A 19366-nucleotide genomic window follows, 5' to 3' on the forward strand; every position below is an offset into this window, starting at 1 on the left:
TATATTTGCAATATTAGTAATTTATATGATAAAAAAAAACGATACTTGGCGACCAAAAGTGGGAAAACAAAACTTTCATTTTTATTTGCAATATTAATAATTTTTATGATAAAAAAAATTATACTTGGCTACCAAAAAGGGGGCTACCAAAAGTTTAATTTATATTTGCAATATTAGTAATTTATATAATTTAAAAAAATATATTCTTGGCATCCATTTTTCTTGCCCATCATCTGTTTTCTCTGTCTTTATAAATGGTTTTGCTAAGTTTGTCGTAGACTTTGAGACAGCAGGTGTCTATTTCTGAAACCTGTTTTCTCACACACACCCAGAAGGCAGTGTGTGTTATTTGTTCAGTAATAACCTGCAGGTAACTCCACAGGCTTATTTGCAGTGCAAATAGCCCATAATGTATTATTTTTCTTCATGGTTTCACCTGGACTGGCACTCTTCCAACAAGCTTATTCAGTTTTTTCACCTGTTCACACTGACGTGTCCACCCGGACACCATGAGCCACATTTGCAGAGGAAGCCTATTTTCGTCTTGTAAACCGCAGCACAGGTGTATTACGGTTTATCTTAGTGGCCGCCATATCTTATCTCAACAGCCTTTCAGTCAGGGACCGTGAAGTGTGTCTATTATTGTAAAATTACAGAACGTTGCCCCCCCTTCGTCCCTCCTTTCAAAGTGTGTCCTCTGCTGCTCACGAAAGATCACAGCTATAATTTAAAGAAAAACAAATTCTGCTGTGGCTTATTGACATTGGCGCTCAAACGTTTCACCGGTGATTACAGAGGCAAACATCACCCTCGCTCACACAAAAACAATCCTTTACCTGTGGCTTAAACCCGCACTGTGAAGCATTTTTGATGAATAGCGCCGGCCTAAGAAGCTTAAAGGCTAACTGAGGGTGTGCAGGTGTTTTATTATTTTCTTTTTTTGGACCGGATGACGTTATAAGAGCCACATACCGTATATCTTTGATGCTCTCAGTGCCACACAGAGGTTATTTTCAGGAGGCAGTGCAGTGCCATCCTGCTGTAGGTTCATTAGATAACAGGATGGCTGCATGATTAGGGCTTTCATTATAATCCCTATTATTATTTTTGCAAATACTGTACTGTGATCATGATTGTATCCCACTTAAGTAACAAAACTAGCTTCTTCTTTTGCATCCTGCAGTGTGATTCATTATCATGCTGGAAAACAACCAGTATTCAGCCCAGTCTCAGAAAATGAAATTAGACAAACTCTTAACAACTCATTACAAGGAGGTGGGCATTGAATGTGGTTAAATTATGTGCTGGCATCACAAAACAACACCAATGCAAAGTCACTGAGGATCTTTTGATGCAGTGGACACACAAATTGTAAAAAAGCAAGAAAATACGCAGAGGACGGGAGGGAGGGGTCAAACAAATATGGACTTTCAACCAGGAGACTGCTGTTTGTGTCTCACGTGAAACCGAAAGTCAAGATATTTACTGGCTTTATGGGCTTTATGTAACTACTAGGGATGTCAGTCTTGGTTAATTTTGCTTTCAGTAGCTCAACAACCATTAACTGGTAACTAACCAGTAGGAATCGGGATTGAAACCTGGTTCTATTGAGGACCCGGTTCCACTTACTTGCAGTTTTTTGCCATCATTTGATTCCCAATTAAGACCGTCTGGTAAGAGTTGCTTCAACTTTTTATTGTGGATTTCATAACTGTTTTGTAATGCAAAATAATGGAACTGAGCTGATTATAAAATGTGATTAATCCTGATTAACTATAGAAATTCTGTGATGAATACCCATAGAGCTTTAAAAAATGAAATATTTTGCACAAACAGCCCCCGTAAGACAAATGTAACCACGTGCACGGTGAGCCTGGTTGCTGCTTTGCTGTGTGAAATCACTTGAGCTTGTCTGGCTTTAAGTGTACAGCATGTAAGTGCAGTGCAGGCGGTGAGAGTGGGTTTTAATTAACTGTTCAGAATTGGATATACTGAAGGTAAATTGCAGTATGTTTTCAATCTCTTTGTGCATTTATCTGGACAGAATAACAATGTCTTTTCTTTGAGTCAGAGAGGCGAACTGCAAAACTAGATTTCGGTCTTGGATTGTGTGACAGCATGTAATGGAGACAGAGGAAAAAAATAAAAAAATCTCAAAGTCCTGGCACACACATGTCAAGCCTATCATTACAGACTCTGCACGTTTTACAAATGAGACTTTGCTTACGGGAGGAAATCTCAGAAGAGAAACGCTCTGAGGCATGCCCGAAGGCTCAAACACAAACAATTAACGCAGATTAAGATGCATCATATAATTGGAATTTGAGTACATATATAGCACCATCAAAACTACAAAAATCACAGTACAGCAGACACATGATTCAAATGTAATAATGCTAAACACTCTTTCATCACAGCTTGTGGGAATCTAATGTGGACACATGATTTTGGAGGGAGGTTCTTGATATGATTAACGAGATAACAAAACTGAAAATCCCCTCCTGGACAAAGTAATTTTACTACCACAAAGAGTGACCGTGCGCTAATAGACTTTTGTTTCTTACAAGCTAAGAGAGCAATACATAAAGGATATAAAGATGTAAACAAACCGAGTATAAAGCCATATGTTAAGGACTGATCAACATGTGTTGCTTTGAAAAACTAACATATTGCAAAAGAAATCTTGCAGCTTCATGGCCTTTTTTAAACTAAATGTTGATAAAGACCAAAAAAAAAGAAAAAAAAACAGACAGGAGTGGAGTCGGGCCAGTCGGAAATAAGAATATTTAGTGTTGTAGCTGATGTAATCTTGTTGTTTTTCACTTCTGCGTAAATTTCTGTTTCATTTCATTGCAGTTTATTTGGTTTTGTTGCTGTTTTGTTTTGTTGTGTTGTTGGTTTGCCTTTTGATTTTGTGGTATACTGTATTTGCTGCCTTTATGTAATATCTGTTATAATTTAACACTGCAATAAAGGCGTTGTTGGAAAAAAACAAAAACACACGAGCGTTTGCTGCAGACGGACAGGCTGATTAGGCTGTAGTGTCACAGGCACACGTTGCTCAGTGTTATCCTCTGGGATGCTTGTATTGTTATGGTGAGCCTGTGGCTGTAGGGTTTCGGTTCAAACTGCAATAAAGTGTCTGTTTGTATGTTTTCGCCGCGGCGCGCTTACCAGCATCATATTGAATTGCTCGGAGGTTAGAGGTTTATTCTAGGGGGACTATGTTGGAATCCATCGCTCCGCCTGCCAGTTTACCGAACATCTCGCTCGCTTGTTTCTTTTTTGATGGCTGGCATGCTCCTCCGCTCGTTTCCTCTCTTATTTATTTTCCGCCGCTTCTTCTCATAATGAGGAGGATCTGGTCTTGATTAGCCTGCCTGTTTCCAGCTCTATCTCATGTTTTAATGGGGCTATCAGGTTTATATCACAGCGCGGCTTCTTCTCACAGCAGCCTCGACAAAGCCGTCAGTCATCCTCGTGGATGTCTGAAGGCCTCACACACAGAGAGAGAGATCTTTGAATGTGGAAGTGCAGACAGACAGATGGATTGATAGGCCCACAGACAAGCAGGCTGACGCACCAACTGACAGCCTCTGTGTTTTGGTAGTATGTCAAAAACATGTTGAATCACAGCCCTCGACATGTCTGCGCCTTATTGTTAAAGTCTGACAAGCCGAGGCTGTTGTGAAGCTGCTAGTTTGTCGATATTGTGATTTACTTCGTGTTTTTCTTGGCAGGGGAGTAGCGGGATGTGGTATGCGTTCGTCTCTCCGCGTGGCTCGTCCCACCTCCGGGCCTTCCTACTGTATAGCAGGGTTTTGAGACCTCAGCCAAATAAGTCCAGATTCAGGCCTGTGTGATTTATGAAATTCTCTCCTCTTCTTACCGTATGTCCTTTTTTGTCTCTGCAGGCCAAGACATGAGCTTCTCCCACTGAACGTTATTGATGCTGAACTGGTGAGTTTTGAGGTTTTTTCACTGCCTGTGGTTACTGCAGTCTTTTTCTTGGGCTATTTTTATTCAGTCCCAGTTAGGTTCTGTCTAGCAATGCTGGCTATTACCATCTGGTAGCAGCTGATGGAAAGGCCCAGTTCCCAGACTTTCGTATAACACACAGGCTACCTTTTCAATATGAATGCTTCTGTCCGGAGCATCCGGTGCATGATTGCATATTAATAGCTTAGTCTGCATTAAAGCAATTGATTAAAGTGTATGCATAATGAAAGATATTGCTTCATCCTGCCTGTACCTGACAAGTTATGTAATCAGGATGTCTCAGTGTGTAATCTAATGTGTTTCTGGATGCACTAAAAACAAAACTAAAAATCAGCATGTATGAAGATAGAAAAGAATGAAACAGATTTTCTTGCCATCTAAGATTTAGTCAAAAATCCACTCTCATTTTGCCACTCTGCTGTCGAGGCCTCAACAGTGAATACAGATACTTCTTTTTCCTTCAAAGTGTTCAACATTGCAAACGAGTTGCATTGAGAGCTGGCAGCGACTGACATTTTATTGAATTTGTGCTGAATGATGAAAGCAAGAGGCCCAATATTTCACTGTATCTTTCATACAAGACTGATGTGCGGCGTTCGCCAGTCCACGGTCTGACATCACTCATTGATAAGCAGGTTGCGTGGCTGCTGCTGCCGCTGTGTGCTCCCCTCATATCAAGCTAGAAACTGTAATGGGTCTCAAAGGTGATTGCTCTCTATAATGTTTTCAGTATTGATGATGTAATCTGAATTAATAATGTAATGCGTGTAGTATGCAGGCTGTCTGTTGGCTGGGCCTGATTAATTTTCACATGCTTTATAGAGAGAGGCGTACTGTACATTTTCATTATCCCAAATTATGTTTGCTTCATTGCAAGTTCCCTTTAAGTATTTAAAGAGCTGATCCATCTGCGTTGTTTTTTAAATGGAAACTCCCACTCAGCCGTTAGCAAAAAGCAGTGATGTAGGTTACACACGGCGTTCACTGACAGAGCAGCATGAAGAGTGAGGAATGTGCTAGTTTTAAAGATTTGAGCTTTGAGGTGTAGGATGGTGCTATTTTACTTATTATATAACCTTTATTTAATCAGGTGAAGAGACAATGAGATTCAACATGATATAATGCTGCATATGTGGCGTATAAACACATCTATATTTCAATGGTCAGTGTATTGCCTGCAATAGATGGCGCTCAACACGCTCAGGCATAGCGATGGGTATCAAAACCTGGTTCTGTTGAGGGCCCGGTTCTGTTTTAGCTTATCGATACTGCCGTCAAGTTCCGTGGGTCAGATAACGCAACACTAAATCTCGAGTCGAGTCACGTCATTGAAATCCAATCACTGGTCTGAATACATCAAATTAAACCTAAATGCAGGATCTTCAGCTATCTTTGGGTTAAAAAAAAACCTCCTTGAACTCCGTCAGCTGCTGTAGCTGCACAGTCTTCATCATCATCCACTCACAGCAGCAGCCGTAAGCACACTCAAACTATGTAGCAAGTCCCGTCAGTTAGAAATAGTAATCCAATGTTGAAATCCGAGTTGAAATCGGCAGGATAAGAGCTAGTTAGTTAAATAAATGAGGTGGCATAAGGTTTCATTGTGATGTGTTCGAGGTCAGCTCAATAAAATGACTATTAGGCAAAATGAAACGTTGTCAGGATGTGTTCAAATGTAACATCAAAGTATAAAGTTAAATGAAGTACTGATGTAGTGAAGGTAAATAAAATATTGTTATAACTAAGTACCTCAAAGCAGGACCCATGGTGCTTTTATGTTGAAGGACCCAGCTCAGCTTGGGCCAGAAAAGTTAATGTCTTTGCCGTGAACTTAAAGATTAAGGTCAGAAGTTGGATGTTCGCATTAGCAGAAAGGTAAACTGTAATCGCATCATGAGGACTCATTTACTGCGAGCCGGAAACAAACTAACAGCAGCTCTTCAGTTCAGATATCACAAAGATTTCCAAGTCGTGCTGGTTATTTGTGGTTGCAAAAAGGTTTGCAATCGGAGCTCTGCAAAAGCCCTGTTTTTTGTGTGTGTGTCTGTTAGAGGCAGAGCTGTAGAAAAGAGAGAGAAACACTGAAGCCAGTCTCATGCTGGTTGTTAAAAAAAATTGACAATTTATACTCGATGTTCGTGATAATACTGTCGAGGGGAGCTACTGTTTTATAAATCAAGAGGTGATCAAATTCAGGGAAACACAAGTCTGTTTTAAGTCGCCTTGAATCCTACAAGAGACCAACTTACATATTTTAAAGTTGGCTACACAGTAACAGTAAAGCATCAGTGCAATAGAAAAATGAGGCTCATGGGTTTTTTTAAACATAAAGCATCACATAGTGTGCAGACAGATTTCATACTCTGGTTCATCTCTCAGGTCATAAATATGCCGAGATTACCCTTCTGACTTTTGAAATATCACAGCCCTTTTTATTTTGTGGCTACTTCCGCGATATATCTGGAGCTGATACTTTTTGTATTAAATTTCAAATTCCCTTCACTGTGCAGTGATATGTGCTGAGAGAAGACATGAATATCTGAACAGCTCTTTTGGAAAAATCCAGTTGTAGCTATGCCTTTAATTGAAATTAATTCAAGAACATTCAAGGTATTCCCCACCAACATATTTTTCCTCTCACTGCAAGCTTATTTATTTTTGCTTATTTTTGGCACTCCCACATACCATCAGACTTGAACACACATCAGTTTGTAAATATTAAATGTGTATAATTGGCTTTCCACATTAACAGGTCATTGGTCCCAACCGAGCCTTTGATCAGAAGCTCTTAGCATAACACGATTTAATTTGGCCCGAAATCCTCTAGAGCGCAGTTATTCAACGATATACTGTTCAGGGGGCCACATTTTCAGAGAGCTAAGGGCCCAGGGGCCGAACATTTACCTGAACTATTATTCTCATTATGTCCACTTGATACCACGTGCCACCATATTTTCAAAACCTTTATTTTGCTGCACTTTACATTTACTGTTTACACTTTTACAATCTTACAGCCTCTCTCTCCTCTCTGCTCTGAGAAAAGTTTCAGTATTTTTTGTGACTGTTGGTCTCTGCTGAGTCATTCATAGCTACCTAGTTGCACTTAGGAGTGCAATTATTATTTTTTTAATAGGATCTTGTTACTGTTGTTTATTTTTTGGCAACATTTTAAATGAGGCAGTTTATTTTGATGAAATATTTCTGTGTTGATCTTAGATTTGCTTCTGATTCCTGATGCAAGTGTTCAAGAGACTGTCAGAAATCTGAAAATCCGACAATAATTTCTGTTTTAATAGTTTCTGGCAATGATAAATGGTGTGATTTGGCTTTAAAAAATGTCTGTTATTTGCAGTTTTTTTTCTTCTTGAGGTTTTAAATTTTATCTTTTAGTAAACAGAACTAATTGGTAGACTGTCTGGCTTGATCAGCAGTCGAACAGGCCCGCTCTAGTCGTTTCAGGCTCAGGACAAATTCAGTACAAGAAGAAGCAATCACGGTAACACTCGCTTGCTGATTTTCCATTTTCTCCTAATATGGCTTCATGTTAGTGAAGATATGACAGACAGAAACAGAGTTCCCCTCTTTGTAGTCAATGAGGGATGAAATGACTCGCAGCGCACTTCATGTTTCTCAGTTTTGTGGTCATGGTTCGGTTTATTTCAACATGTATTTGATGCAACAGGGAAACTGCTTTTTTCTCCTGTTAAGGTGGTCTCCTGTCTGTCTCACAGAACATAACTCGTAACAGATGTGATACATTTTATAGATTTAATAGAAATTCTTTTGTGCAATAAGAGTGTTTATCATAGTGTTTGATAGTGTTTTTATGTAAGAGCTTTCCTATGGTAAATTGGCACGCCTTTGTGTGTAATGACAAATATTATTGGGCTCCGTGTTCTCTCATATAAAAAAAGGCATAATAATAAAGAACATCAGGCTCATCCTGTGTTAGATTCAACGGTGCCGCAGCAGCAGTGATGCATCAACAGTATTTGTACAGGCAGCAGAGTCAACATACACACATCAGTTTGTGAGTGTTTGCATGGATCCAGCACCCCGAAACACTGCCCACCCTCTGCTGCACTTTCAGACCTTGACATATTTTATTGAAAATGTGGATGTGGCAGATTGCATTAAGGGAGAAGGAGGTGTCATTTTTACAGCATCTTTGTGTGCAATCCAGTAGAGAAAATCGCCCCTCTAAAAGCAGTTTTATCTAAAGGTGCTGATGTAGCTTGTTTTGTGATTTAAAAGCTTAAAGGTCTGGAATCATTTTAACATTTCTGATTGAATATTTCTGAAATTCACTTATCAAGTACTGTCTCACTAGTTGTGGTGAAAAGTTGAAAAGTCTGTCTGCATTGTTCAGTGTTTCATCTCCTCTTTAACCCTTTGGAACCTAAGTATATTGGCTTAATTTCTTTAAGAAAAAAAAAATAATAATAAAATTTAAAAAAAAAAAAAAAATAATATATATATATATATATATATATATATATGGGTTGAATGCAATGTGAAACTTAAAATGAAATGACACAAAATTAACAAGAATTAGAATTAGTAAAAAAAAAGGAAAAATAACAACAGAGTAAAACAAACAACAGGGAAGTTACCCAAAAAAGGTGTATAAAATTCTAATAATTTTCTGTAACAAAATCTAGAATATTTTCTTTTTATCCCTAGACATTTTTTCTAAATCCACTAATTTCTTGTGAAAACTTAGAAACCAAGTTGCCAATTGCCTTTTTCTCCAATGTTTTTGAAATAAATCAAACCAATGCGCTTTGGGGTCAAAACTTTAAGTTCTTGTGAAAGACGTCTGAATGCAGGAAAAGTGATGACGATCAGAAGGTCAAACTGATTTTTTTTTTCACGCGGCTTAAATGAACAGTTTTGTAGCTGCCCCCGTCAACAGCAGTAAATCTCATAGTTTCGATGGCTGAACTCGAGTGTTTTTCTCCAAACTGGGGGCGTGCCGACCATCATCTACTGTAGGTAACACTGACTGAAAAAGTACCTCATACAACCCCAATTTAAAAAAACCCAACTATGCCTTTAAGCCACAGTAACTGCAGTAGACTTGATTTAGTCTTTGTTTAGGCTAATGTTATGCAGTGGAAGAACCTGGTTGTACCTTATCTTAAAAAGGCTGACAAGGTCACTTACGGTGACGTGAATGTCTTTATTATCATGGACGCTCAGTTCTGCTGCTGGCCTGAGACGTTTTTTAAGGGCTCAGTAAACCCCAGCATCGCCCTCTGCTCCCTGCGCTGATAAACTCAATCTCAGCTTCAAATACAACACAAATGATCAAAAACCTCAACCTTTAGTGGTCCAGATGTTGTAGATTTAAAATGCGAGCACAGAGACTGCTGCTTAACGAAAGAGATAGATCAATGATGAGAGTGTGTGTCTTCACTGCAAGGGTAAGTGTGGCTGCAGGGTGAAGATAATGACAGGGGTATTCTCTGCAGACTCTGAGCCAGCAGCAGAGAGAGAGAAAAGCAGAGCAGACAGAAAGACAGGGAGCCGCTGCTTACTTCCACACCAACAGATGGGATCTGCCGTCATCGAGTCAATATTTACTGTTTCTTAACAAAAAATTGGCAGCATTAGCTTTACTGATTCAGCAGCAGGCGACGGGAGCGTCCTGGTTTGTGTGAAAGAGGCTTCATAGAGTAAAACCAACACTTCAGTGATGATAATTGTAGCTCTGCTACACGTGTGGCTCTAAAAATACATTGCAACTGAATAAGAGAGCTATTAGCCACCCCTACACTCTTCGGTTCTTCCCTCCCCCTCTTTTCCTTTTAAATGCACGCTCACAGTGTGCACATTCACTTTACCCGTGGCTCAATGCACTATGGGGATACATGTGAACGCAATTTGCACTTCCAATTAAACTGTCGACCTCTGCTCCAGAATGCAAAACTTGATTTTGTACCATCCTCTCCTGGATAGCTATTATTACCCAGCAGCCCAATAATAGAGAGAAAAGGGCTTCACAATACACTGATGAGGATCATTCAAGTCAGCAAAATAATTAGTGCATTTATCACACTGTCAATATTTCAGGGGAGTAATTAAGACACCTTTAAAGACACTTAACTCTTTGAAACCTGGTGCGACATCACTTTGAGGTGATGCTGCTTTCAGACGCCTCTCACAAGTGCTTAACCTTTGAATCCTGAGCAAATTGGTGTGATTTCTTTCAGAAACATGGGGGGGGGGGGTTGAGCAATTTGGTAAAAAAATGTTCCACAAATTGCAAGAAATTAGTCGTTTTAGAATTTTAAAAAGATAGGTAAAAATGTCTTTGGGAAAAAATAAAAAAGCAAGAAAAGAGCGATATTTATAATGATCATAATAACATATTTTAAATTATATGACAAAATTATTATAATTTTTAAGCAGTTTTTCCAGGTTATTTCCTTAATGTTGTTTTTTAAATTATTTTTTATTAATTTTCAAGACATTTTCTCGTACCTTTCACTTTTTCTTTGCGAATTTGTGGGTAATTCCTTCCTTTGTTGCTCATTGCCTGTTGCTCAAACCAGAGTTGGTGTTTGTTGGAACAGCGGACGAACTAACTGGATGACTAACAAGATTAACTAAGACGGTTTTAGTGAGTTTATTTTGTTTTTGTCGGGCTTGAATGAAGTGTATTTGTTGACGAGTTAAAGGTTCGTCTTAGCTCTGTGAAAGAGAGAAAACTTGGATTGGTTGAGGTTGTATTTTTATGTTTAATAAGAAAAATAAGGGCAAGAATAAGACAAAACGAAGTCCTTAAATTAGTGACTATGACACACTTTACGACCCCGGTGATATGTTGTCGCCTTTGCAGTTTTTTCCTTGTACTTGTCACCACTACAAACCGTTTAATGTCCCTTTTTCTATCTCTATGAGTGCACCACAGCAAAGTAAGACGGTAATATCAGCCATAAAATCTTTTTCTCCAGTCAGAGTCAGCAGATTCAGGGTGGCCATGGCCTCCCCTGACCCTCCTTTAGGGGCACCACTGGACACATATCAAAGCATTTTCACAGCAACATAAAACCAGTTAGCTACAAATGCAAAGAGGTTTAAAGTAACCTCTTCAGTCGCCAGCGTTTTCCTGAAAGAACTGCAGCATTTGTGTGTTTCAGAGGAGACACAGTTTGTTCACATTAAGGCGGAGAGCAGTGTGAAGGAATAATAACTGAAAACCTAGCAGAATACATTAGGCTAGTGTTAGCCTAAAGCATGCTGCCGAGCCTCTAACACGGTCCCAACACATGACTCGCTGAGCCAGATCAGATGACTCGATAAACAGCAGGAATGTTGCTTCTTCCTCTTTTTTTAACAGCACTGCTCTTGTCTGTCTGAGAGAGAGAGATGTGTGTGTGTGTGTGTGTGTGTGTGTGTGTGTGTGTGTGTACAATACGTGCCAGAGGAGCATCTTAAATCAGCCCACTACTGTACCAGATAACAAGTCCAAGCAATTATGTAACATTTAGCTGCTGAGCTTATCACTTATCCTGCTCAGCTAAGTTGAAATGCAGAAAACACAGCGCGGTGCAATTGTCTCTATTTTGTTATTGACTTGCATAATCTAATGGCTGCGGGGGAATGCCTGGTTTTATGCAGATATCCCCGAGTGGAACACCATGAAGTATTTAATACGGGTCTTATTTATGTCTTATGTTTTGAAAGGCAAAGTGGATTTTAATGGGGTCTTTTGTGAGAGCGTTCTTAGGAGTTTACAACTCATAGAATATTAGAAATGCACCCTGAACTTTAAAACTCAGGGAAAAAAACAAATTTTAGGCCCGAGTATAAACACACGGTATCAAAGATAAACAGTTCCCTCACATGGATTTCCGACCAGTGCCAGATATTTGTCAAAAGCCCCCAGCCATTTTTCATCAGACACTTCTCGCATATCATTTAAACAAACCTCGGGGCTTAGGACATAATTCCATTAGATGGCTATCATAACAAACTGTGGAAATAATGTAAAGTTTAGAGAAGAGTCACAATCAAAGCACAGCAGAAGAGGAGTGATGTAAATCTTACTTTGGCAAATGCCGGGGGACATTTTTTCACCCTAAATGACGCCAAATGACAATTACAGCACATAAGATCGTAAGATCATAAGATTTCAAAAGTTAATTATAATTAACTGCATTTTTAATTCAATTATTTTGCATTACAAAACATTATATATTGACAGGGTAAAGTCATTCTTACCAGATTGTCTCGATTAGCAAGAAAAAAAAATGCATGGGACTAGCTTGAGATGAGTCTGTAAAGGCTTTTTGGTAACCACAGAACCCATTTGAATTTTTACTTCTTGAGGTCAGAGGTCAAGGGACCCCTGTGAAATCATCCTGCTGATTTTCCATTGCCAAAATCTAGCCTAGCTTTGGAGCATTATTTAGTCCCTTTCCTGAGGAGATAAAGCCCATAAAGTCACATTAATATCTTGTGACACAAACAGCAGTCTCCTGGTTGAAAGTCCATATTTGTTTGACCCCTCCCTCCCGCCCTCTGAAAACTTTCTCCCTTTTTGTACTTTATCTGTGTCCACCACAACAAAAGACATTCTCAGTGACTTTGCATTGGTGTTGTTTTGTGATGCCAGCACATAATTCAAACACATTTCATGCCCAGCTCCTTGTAATGAGTTTGTAAGAGTTTGTCTCATTTCATTATCTGAGACTGGGCTGAATACTGGTTGTTTTCCAGCATGATAATGAATCACACTGCAGGATGCAAAAGGAGAAGTTTGTTTTGTTCTTTACTTGGAGACAATGATGATCACAGTACAGTATTTGCAAAAAATAATAGGGATTATAATGAAAGCCCTAATCATGCAGCCATCCTGTTATCAAATGAACATCCAGTAGGATAACACGGACAGCCCTGCTATTTATATATCAGATATTATGCACAGTTTTTGTGAGCTGCACTTTAATAATCCTGAAATCAAACCCTTTCAAGCACTTCCAATATGTATTGTGTCCGTGCCCCATTCAGGTCTCATAAACCCTTTTGAAAGTGGGAATATTGCGGCATTATGCCTCGTCGCTGTTGTATATAAAAGGTGCCATCGTAGAATGGAGATGGAGTTTTCTCACCGTTTAGATCGCAAAGATAAATGCAAACAGCACCGAAACAGTGGGACAGCAGGCAGAAAGGGATTATGGGCAGGATGGGTGTGGTGTTTTGATGGCATGTTGTACATGCAACCCTCAACGGAGATTTAAAAAGTAGTCGATTGCAGTTTGCAGCTAATTCGAAACAGAAGAAAACAATGAGGCCCGAGAGCTCCTTACTGTCCGAGCCGAGGACGAGGTGATCCGCCGTTTAACAGTGAGCGCAAATGATTTTTATTGTTGCCATTGTAATGTTTAAAAAGCGCTGCCAAAGTAGATGGATAGAAATAAGATTTGACCCTTTTTTTAATGATATTTTCGGGCTTTTTTGCCACCATTTGACAGTACAACTTAAGCGTGAAAGGGGGACAGAGAGGATGACGTACAGCAAAGTACCGAGGTCGGAATTAGCTGTAAAATCTGTACAACTGAGCTACTGGGCGCCCAAAAATTTTACCCATTTTTTAAAAAGAATACATCAAAAAATAAATACAAATTTATTATGTTACGGTCAGTGTTGATTCATATTTATTTATAATTTCTTTAGTGTCATTTCTCAAAAAAAACCAACAAAACAGCTCGATATTCTGATCGTAATATTGAAAATCGAATACCTACCAAACAAACAAATATCTAAAAACAGAGTTGAATATTTGTGTCTGGCACTAGAGAACACAAAACACGTGTCTTTATTAGATATTATTATCCAACTCACTGCTGTTTTGTAGCGGGGCGATGCCTCTGATGCACCAGATGCCAGATATGGTGTGTGAATCCCAGCCCCATCTGTGATGTTATTGTCCTGTTTGAGTAAAGTCATAATGGGATGTTGATGTAACAACTGAAGACTTAAGTTTGAAAGCCGACATGAAAGATTTTACATATTGCATGAGAATGACACTGAAGCACTTCTGTGTTTTGCAGAGACTTCATGTGTGCAATGCTCCGTGTCATACATGCACAGAAAGGATGTATAATAGCTCTCATAATTAGCTGAGGTTGAATGGTTTCCTGTCGTTGGTAGTAAAGAACATGTCCTTGTGACTGTGCTGGATCCTGGACTCCATCTCTGCTGCTAATGTAATCCTCTAATTAGCCAGCTCATTGTTTGAGTGGGAGAAGTGCTCTTCCAGTGTGTGCGGCCTTATTTTGTCCTTCTTAAAGACAGCGGTCCGTCATTCTCCGAGGCAAAAAGAGTGATGTTCTCTCTCTGTGCTCTCTCTCTGACTCACTAAGTAGAAAGACTTTCCCTCTCACCTTTTCTCTCTGCCTGGGTTTTATTCTCTCTGGCTGCCTCTCTCTTCGGCCCCTCGGGGAGCTGCCTCCTGACAGCATCACAGAGAAAAGAAAAAATTGAAAAGTCAAAGTGTATGTGAGATGTTTTGGTTCGTGTGCAGCTCTCTCTCTCTGTCGGACTGCCTTTCTCTCCTCGTGTTCTCTGCTTCTCTCAGGACTCCTCTCCTTTTGTCTTTACCTCCCATTTCCATTTCACCCACATTTTACAGAAGAGACATTAAGAGAGTCATGTGAGTCCAGTCAATGCAGTGCTTGTCTTTTGGCTGGCGTGTTGTCTCTGATGTATCTTTATATTAAAAAAATGCACTTTTTATTGTAAAAAATGGCAAAAAACATTTAGGTAATTCATTCAGCGTATTCTTCTTTTTCTCCACAAGCCACATTTCAGAAGAAAACACTACAGAAAATGCCGATATCATCAAAATAAGTTCGTCATTTTTTTTAAGGAATTCCACATCTGATGCATTTAGGATAAATTCACGGTTCCTTATGCTGAGTAAGAATATTTGATACACAGCTAAATGTTGCAAAATGTTAATAGCCTTCATAAATGTCAGCAGTTCTCTGCAGATAATAGGAACAGCAGCTGCAGATTATGCAATATTTGTACAAAAGCAGTGGCCCGCAATATATTTATTTATTTCACTCATGTCATGCCAAGTAAACAAAATTGGTTTGGAAACCAAGCTGATAACCCACACCACAACAGAGGGAAGCTGAGGACAGATACAGAATCTGAAAACCGAGACAGGCAGAAAGGAATTTCAACTCTTTTGAAGAAGTTTTAAAAGAATAGCTAGATGTTTTTGGGAATTCATTTATTCACTTTTTTGAAACATTTTTTACATTTTCTTTAGGTGATAAAAAATAAATATGACGCTCAGAAATAATACAATGTACGTTTTTATGCTTTGATGGCTGCAGGATCAAAAATGTCATTTTTGTGGGTTTCAGTGTCAATTTGTTTTTGCACTTAACAGTATGAATGTAACAATTTAGTTTCCGCAGTGTATTTTAGATTTAATGTAGGAACTGATCTGGAAACTCCAAGATCAAACAAAAATACACAATCTTGCCAAAATGTTTGCCGTATGCATGAACACAGCCAAAAATATTTTAAAAAATGAAAAATTAAAAGTGTAATGTGCGCCAAACAGTCCCTAAGAGTTAAATGGTCTAATCGAGCTAAACCTGTTTCCCGACTTTGCATGTAAACGTACGACAGTTTCGTGTTCCTGTTTGTCTTTTTTCCATCTGACAGACTCATACGCTGAAATAAAGATACAGTGTTGGAATTAACCTCCCTGTTTGGGGTCTTACTGCTTCAGTTATCTGGCCACAGAATCAGTACTTTCCAGTCTGGTGACCCGACACGGACCCTCTCAGGAACCCCGCCGCCCTGTGGGACACAGCTGCACCGTAAACAGGAGGCGGGGTTTTCTCAGAGTGCTCTTTCGGTCAGAGAGTCAGCGTCCCCTTCACTGCGACTCTCAAAAGAGCAATATAAAGGAGGAAGACAGCTGACATGAGCGTTATCCTCTCAGTACCCTGACAGGTGCCGTTCGCGGCAGCCAAGCAGCCGACAGTGAGCCCCACAGAGAGCTGCATGTCAGGGTACAGGTTGGGTCGATTTCCTGAGGCGGGGACATATGCTTTTAGCTCTTAATCTGCCCGCTTAGGTCTAAGCTGGTTTATAACAGACATTTTGAGCGCTGTCACCAGGGTTTCCGGCACAGATCCTTAAAAAGTTTTAAAAAGCGTCGACTTCATTGATCTAAAACTGAGGCCCGAGTTGTGAGACATGGGAAGTGGATTTTATTCACCTTTATTCTGACGTTGCATCGTAAAATCTCAAAGTTATTGCTACCTTTTTTTTTTTTGTTAAACAATTGATAAAATACTTTTCTTAGACTCATCATGATGGGAATCCAAGCAGTGGATCTCACATGTAGGATGAAAAACACGTAATCGTCTAGAAAATGGGCCAGAAATGCCAGATACTTCCCACTTCTTTCAGTAAACTATAAAGATACCTATATGTAAATATAATATGCTCATTGTCTTCTCTGTGCTCTGCCCTAAAAATAGTTATTTTTCCAGTATTGGACGTAAATAATCTAATTTCTTCACTGGACAAAAAATCGTATTTTTGTTACAATAAAAATCTTGGCAAAATAAAATTGTCCTTGTTCAATTTCGGTAACCAATCTAGCTTCCCATAAGCTGTAGAAATCCTAATCACCTTTCCAGTCAATGTGGTTATTTACTTTGTATATATGACAGGAAAACACGTGTTTATTTTTACAATTAATGTCATTTTTTCCTAAATGTGTGGGAAAGTTTGCATGTGTGCGTTATTTTAAGGTGAGGCTATTCCAGGTGACATGTATAGTGTCACTTCCCCTGCCATATCCCCTCCTGTGATACCTGTGGGAGTGTGTGTGGTTGTTAACAGCGCTGTCCTTTTAATCAGCAGCGCTGTGGGTTTCCCCCCTGTAGAGCTGTCATTGGTTGAGTGATGATGCTGGAGCTGCCACTGTTTACACCAGTTAAATCTGGCAGGCGGGGGTGAGATTACCAGCCTCTTACCTGTTGCCCTAATCAAAGGTCTTATTACTGCACCGCTGGATGTTACTCAGAATAACACGCTCTAAAAATACACACACAGGAAGAGCAGAGAGAGAGAGGCAATCAGGTAGCAAAGTACATCCTTCCTTTGTGTGATATTGTGTATCCATCTTCAGTCTATATACTGGTAATGATGGTGCTTGCTGGGAGTTTCCATGGCTTTTTGCGCTTGTGTTTGCTGGTCTAGTTCTTTTGGGTTTGAAGGGGACAAGGCTTATTTTTAGAAATCGATCAATAGTCCAGTCAATTTTATTTCTAAAGCCCATTATCACAAATCACAGTTTGCCTCAGAGGGCTTTACAGCGTATGACGTCTCTCTGTCCTGAGACCCTCACATCAACTAAGTAAGCCCCCCCCAAAAAGAAATCTATAATGGGGAAAAAATAATGGTAGAAACCTCAGGAGGAGCGGTTGTGGAGGGATCCCTCCTCCAGGACGGACAGATGTGTAATAGATGTTGTAAAAAACAAATAAATTACAGTAAATTACAAAATGACATGTAGGAAAGAGAGCAAGAGGGAAGAGAGGGGGAGAAATGCACCGCAATAATGGTAACAATAACACAAGTTATAACAAAAGTAGTAGAAATAAAATTAATAAATGCAATTTATGATGTTACATGCAGATATTACAGTTTGTGTAAGTGGCAGTCGCAGTCACGTGTATATTAATAGTGGAGGCGTTTATCTTGGGAGTTGAAGGTCCGAGGTGAGAATGACCAGTACAAGTCGAAAAACTGAGATATTGTCAGCAATGCCAGTTTAAGCCAAGAAAAATATTGCTAGCATTACCAACTGATAACAACACATTACACTAGGTGAAGAAGATTTATGGAATATGCTCAAGGTACTTTGGCTTGTTCTTCATGCGATATATGAAATGAATATATCACAAACATGAGTATAAATTGTTGCGCTGTTTTTAAAAGCCACTGGTGTTTTGATTCTCTCGCTCTCTCTACGGCTCTCTGCTTCCCACAGACACACACACAAAGCAGGGCTTTTGCAGAGCTCTAGACCCTGACTATTATTAGTAATATATGAACTGGAGAGCTGTTAGTTTGATTCCATCTTGCATTGAACAAATCATCACGTTTAACGGCGCAGTGGTAACATTATAACTTAATGAGTGGCAGTGTGAGCATGTGAGGCATTGTGTTTGTAGAGCTCCGACTGTGACTATTTAAGTCACATTTTGTGATGTGTGTTCGGTTGTTGCTCACTGACAGTGAATGAATCCTCACGGTTAAAGACGCTGCGGTATCTCTTTAACTGTCTGCTAACGCTAACATCCAACTGTTGACCTGAAGCTTCGAGTCCACAACAAAGCTTCGACTCTTCTGGCCTTCAAAATAAAAGTACCATGGTTCTTGCTTTGGTTTATTTAATTACAATAATTTTTAAAATTTCATTTTAAACGTACTTTATTTAACCTCCTTATAACCATATTTTATTTTTTTTTGTTACACTGATGTATTCAACTTTATTATATGACAGCATCTATTTTATTTAACTTTATGACTGCAGGTCATTCAATAATTTTGTATTTTAGTAGTTAGCATTAGTTTAAAAGATATTTAAAAATATCAAGACATATATCGTGTGTCATGATATAGCCTTAAAATATTGCCATGTTATTTTAAAGCCATATCACCCAGCCCTATATTACGCTGTATTTAGTGCATATAAACACCGTAGCAACATTTCCACAGACAGAAGTCAGACAAATTGTGTATTTATCTGTGTCTTCTCCACTTACTGTAGCTGTCTATGTATCTTTTTCTGGATTCTCACCAAAAACACTCATCAGGACATAAATTCCAGTTTGTGTATATGTGACATGGCTTCCCTTTTTTGGTGCAGAGCGCACCCACTGATCCTCTCCCCGGGCTGAAGAGGCCTGTGAACAGCTCTCGGCCCGTGAGACCACTTGACATGTAGAATATCTGATCGGCATAAGCTGCCACTGTGGGAGAGGCCCATCCACGTGGAGAGGAGAGAGACAGATAGACAGAAGGCAGATGGTCAATATTGAGTTGATCAATGTGAGATTATCCGTTGCAGAAATATTGACTCCTTTAATCAGTTTCTGATTACTAATTGATTTTTTTCTGTTTAATTCCCTCCTGGAGTGAATCACTTTCTGTGAAATATGTATTTCATGTCCACACTTTAATGAGGTGTCTTGCTGCCCTTCATAATAATGATTCACAGCAACAGAGAGGCACCGTTATTTCAATTTTCACTATTGTTAGAGCATCAAACACTCCATCTATTCAAACCCTCAAGGAAATCCTAACAAGTGCC

At 39.3% G+C, this 19366-nt stretch overlaps 1 protein-coding gene across 4 annotated transcripts in view; it reads left to right on the top strand.

Moving 5' to 3' along the window:
* Positions 1–19366, top strand: part of plcb4b (phospholipase C, beta 4b) — a 147960-nt gene that overhangs the window by 5645 nt on the left and 122949 nt on the right. For all 4 annotated transcript variants that reach the window (XM_088089180.1, XM_088089179.1, XM_088089181.1 and 1 more), the window contains one exon: positions 3915–3960. The gene's annotated coding sequence lies outside the window, so the exon portion shown is untranslated. The remainder of the gene's footprint in view (positions 1–3914; positions 3961–19366) is intronic.

The sequence above is a fragment of the Plectropomus leopardus genome, chromosome 16, assembly GCF_026936395.1.
Source record: "Plectropomus leopardus strain MGB_pleo_1.0 chromosome 16, ASM2693639v1, whole genome shotgun sequence".
Classification (NCBI taxonomy): domain Eukaryota; kingdom Metazoa; phylum Chordata; class Actinopteri; order Perciformes; family Serranidae; genus Plectropomus; species Plectropomus leopardus.